The sequence below is a fragment of the Nicotiana tabacum genome, chromosome 16 (genome assembly GCF_000715075.1).
Source record: "Nicotiana tabacum cultivar K326 chromosome 16, ASM71507v2, whole genome shotgun sequence".
In the NCBI taxonomy this organism is placed as follows: domain Eukaryota; kingdom Viridiplantae; phylum Streptophyta; class Magnoliopsida; order Solanales; family Solanaceae; genus Nicotiana; species Nicotiana tabacum.
This window is the reverse complement of record NC_134095.1, coordinates 170,969,075-170,973,961: the sequence shown is the minus strand read 5'-3', so window position 1 is coordinate 170,973,961 and position 4,887 is coordinate 170,969,075.

Here is a 4,887-nt window from a genome sequence, read left to right as displayed (position 1 = left end):
GGGGCCCTCAGTAAATATTTGCTTTAAAATTGCTTAGACTTCGGGATGGACCGTTTAGTAAAATTTCACGGCCCTACCCAAAGTAGATGATACGCTAGTCGCTTTAGGCGCGCCTTTAATAATTTAATTTCCTTAAACTTGGGTGCACATTGATGTGACCCAAATTCAAAATCTCAACGGAGTCAAAGTGTGTCGACGACCACGGGTACATTGATTGTAACGCGGTTCGAGATACATTTTCACAACGTTGTAATTCCTTGTAAAAAATAATAATAGTAATTATGAAAACGGTAAAAAGTTAAAATTTGCACATAAGTTCATATTTGTATAAAATCAGATAATCAAGCTGAATATAACAGTTGAGCGACCGTGCTAGAACCACGGAACTCGGGAATGCCTAACACCTTCTCCCGGGTTAACAGAATTCCTTATCTGGATTTCTGGTACGCAGACTGTAATATGGAGTCATTCTTTTCCTCGATTCGGGATTAAAATTGGTGACTTGGGACACCCTAAATCTCCCAAGTGGCGACTCTGAAATAAATAAATAAATCCTGTTTCGATTGTCCTTAAATTGGAAAAAACTCCCTACGCCCCTCCGGGCCGGAAAAAGGAGGTGTGACAGCTCTGGCGACTCTGCTGGGGAACTAGACCCAGAACCACTGGTTCAGGGTTAGAAATTCGAGCTTAGATAAATTGTTATATTTGGTTTTATCTGATTTTGTTACATGTTTGGGCTCAATGTGCTAAATGATGTATTTTACCGCTTTGATATTACTTGGACTGTATATATAAAATGTGCCGAAACCCCTCTCTTCTCTCTCTTGAGGAGTGCACGCTGGTCGTGACTTCTTTCTGTTAGTGTCATATGCCAAAATAGAACGAGAATTCGGAGGAGTTGCAAAACCGGATGGCCCTTTGGTTACCGGTACATAGCTCCCATCCTCGGCTCGAGTTGTCCGCTCGGGTAAGCCAGGTCTAGAACAAATGTCCAGGTTATGAACTTAGAATAACTCAGCTTCATGCCGGATCCCTAGTAGGAACGCTTATCTGCATCATGTGCATCTGACTTTGGAGGCTCAACGCAGGGGTTGGGTCTGTCTAGGACAAGTGTACCAAAAAATGAAAATGATCATCCTGATGCATCTTACTTGCTACTACTTGCGCATTTATTTGATTCGGACTTATGTGCTGACTGACTTGTGAATATCAGGAATAATATTTTGAAATTGAAAAAAAGAAATAGCAGTTAGGGAATTGATTGTTTATTTTTGAAAAGAAAACAAATGCCCAAATACTGTCAAAACTCTGCCGAAATATTAAGAAAATGAAAAAAAAAATGTCTTATTAGTTTGTTTTATTAGAAGCTAAGAAAAGAAAAAAAAAGTCGTTGTTCTGTTTTGTTTTTCAAAAAAATAGAAAAAATATATAGTTTGTCTTGCCATGAAAATGAAAATGAAAAAGGGTCTTATTTTTAAAATGGTTTTTTATTGTTATTATTTATTTGCTTATGAAAATGCAAAAAAATAAAAAATAAAAAAGAGTCTTTCATTATTTGTCGCAAATATATATATATATATATATATATATATATATATATATATATATATATATATATATATATATATATATATATATATATCCGAAAAGTTTTTTTTTATTTCCGAAAGATATATATATCTTTATTTGTTGCAAAGAATATTTGTCTTGCCAAAAAAATTCAAAGTAAAATTCTAAAAAGATATGTCTTGCAAAAATAATATAAATATCTTTATTTTCCATTGTTGATAAAACAAAAATAATAAAATGTTTTCTTTTAAAAAAAACGAAAATATTTTGATTCTTCTTTCAAAATTGAAAAGAAAATTCAAAATTCAAAAAATATTTTTTAGAAGCATTTCTTTTATTAAAAGTAAAATTCCAAAAATATTTTCTTTTTTCTTTAGAATAAGAAAAAAAACAAATGAAAATTCAGAAAAAAAATATCTTCCTTTTACTTTTGAAATTCTCAAAGTTCAAATCAAAAGAAAAGGAATTTTTACAAGTCTTTCTTTCAAAAAGAAATCAATCAAAAAAAATATATATACTTCCTTTCTTCTTTTGAATCAGTTCTTTCACAAATTCCAATTAAAAGAAAATGTTTATTATTGCTTATCTTTTATTGGCCCGAACTACGCGGGTTTGATTCTCACCGGATGTGAGATACGTAGGCAACCCTCATCGGGTCCAACCCCACCGTTTTGCTAAAAAGCCAAAAACAAATAAATAATAATAATAAAAAAAAAATATGTCAAATTTTAATTTTGTCATAAAGAAGTCGGGTGATGCTGATTTGTCAAAAATAGCCGAATGTTCCCGAAAGGGACGCCGGGAGGCTGACTTTGCATAAACAGCCACTTTTTGGGTCATGTGTAACACGGCCTTAAAAATCTTCGTCCCCGAGGCGCTGAAGGGCCGTGTTTGCAACACCAAGTTTTTATTGTAATTTGAAAAAAAAAACAAAGAGTCAGCGGTCAGGTGAATACCGTTTGAATTTTGTCATGATAAGCCGAGCCAGCTTCGGCCGCATCTTAAACCGTTCTTGCCAAAATAGCCTTAGAGTATCTTACAGTTGTCGAAAGGCTATTTTCATAAAAGAATGGACAAGTTTGTAAAGTGTCATAAAATAATCCTCCCGGCCTCAAAATTCATGTGAAATTTGGAAGGGGCCACATTTGCAAAAATAACCATTTGGTTGCATTTGTCAAACGGGAAAAGGAACTGGCCGTTTGTTTTTGAGTTTGTAAATATTTTTGATTAGAGTATGTGGGTTGTTTGATTTTTAAGCTTGTAGGTCATCTTTAAACCTTTGAAACCCAGTTTGTTTTATTATGAAAACTGATAATTCCAAAAAAAAAATGTTTCATTGCTGTCACCTTTCATTTTGGTCCGAACTACGCAAGGTCTGATTCATGCGGGGACATGATACGTAGGCAATCCACATAATATTCGACCACCATTAAATAATAATAAAAAAAAAAAAATAATATACATACATATATATATATATAATAAAATACAGGGCAAATAAGAAAATAAAATACGGGGGTTCCCAAAGTACTTTAAGGGGCAAATAAGCAAGTCGGGATGACGCATGTGTTCGAAGCAAAGCATGTTAGAAATGATTAACTGCCTAGGACCATTGCTTCCCCAATGTGCTATTATCAAATCTGTTAAACTCTAACGCTAACAAGTTGGTTGTTTTCCCAAATACCAGACAGTTAGTTGTTAAAGCGTACTGGCAACACACCCGTACTGAACCAGATCCAAAGGACCGGTAACAACGAGCATGACTACTTCAGAAAATAGTACCGAGGAAGAAAGGCCGTTGAGCCAGTTGTTAAAAGAAGCGATGGAGAAGATAGAAAGGATGGGGCTAGAGATGAATGCAATGAAGTTAGCTCTGGCCAAAACACAAAAGAGCCCTAAACCACTGGGGCATATGCCGGAATACCCTCACTCTGGCCCCTCAACCAGCCTCCCGAATCACCATTATCTTCAGGAGAGAAGCCCCCATGATTCCCAAGCTCCACCGCCCCATCAACCTCTCCCAATACCGAATGTTCCCACTTTTATGGGACCCACATCAGCCACCCTAAAAAGATCAACCAGCGAGCCGTTGTTTCAGGCTCACGATACGCAATACTATCCCCATGAGCCCACATTCCATGCACCAGAACCCCATACTTACAATCCACACTTGGAGGTCCCGGCGGAGATTGAAAAGTCGGCTAAGAGCCCAGAGCAGGATGAAGTGATGCGGAAATTTAAAAGCCTGGAGCAGTCCTTCAGGAACATACACGGGTTAGGCAACCAGGTCAGTGTGGCCTACAAGGATCAATGCCCTTTCCCTGACGTCCAATTACCAGCAGGGTTCAAGATGCCCAAGTTCGATTTGTACGAAGGGCATGGCAATCCTATGGCACATCTACGGGGCTTTTGTAGTAAGATGAGAGGAGCAGGTGGTAAAGATGAGCTGCTGATAGCTTATTTCGGTCAGAGTTTGAGCGGATCTGCGCTGGAGTGGTATACAAGGCAGGATACCAGCAAGTGGTACACCTGGGACGATATAGCACAAGCATTTGCGGGTCACTTCCAGTACAACCTTGAGATCGTCCCGAACCGTCTCACACAGTTAAAACTTGAGAAAAAGCCTGGAGAGAGCTTCAGAGAATTCGGATTCCGCTGGAGGGAGCAAGCAGCAAGAGTCGATCCACCCATGAAAGAGGGAGAGATGGTGGACTACTTCTTACAAACCTTGGAGCCAACTTACTTTGGTCATCTAGTGACGACAGTTGGTAAATCTTTCAACGAAGTAGTAAAAATGGGCGGTATGATCGAAGAGGGACTCAGGTCCAACAAAATTCTAAGCTATTCGGCAATTAAAGCAACCACTCAGGCCATCCAGAGCGGCACCGATGGTGTACTGGGGAAGGAGAAGAAAGAAGATGTCACGACTGTTGAGTCGGGAGCCTGGCTCGGATCTAGAGGCCTGTCACCCTACTATAGCCAATCACGACCCGACCACCAAAGTTACCCCCACACTCCATATAGCCCTACACGACATTATTACCCATAGCCAGATCCCCTTTTTCTGTTCATCATGCACAAACCTATACCCACTCTCCAACACATGCACAATGGCGTGCGCCGGCTCCCCAAAATACATACCCACCTCCACCAAACATATATCCACTTCCGAGGGCCTATAGAAACCCTCCAGGGTCAGGTTTCCGTGGGAATCAAGCTTTTAAGAATGAGAGGAAGCAGAAATATACTCTGCTAGGAGAATCCTATACTACCCTGTTCCACAAATTGAGGCAGTTAGGCCTATTGAATCCTATTGAG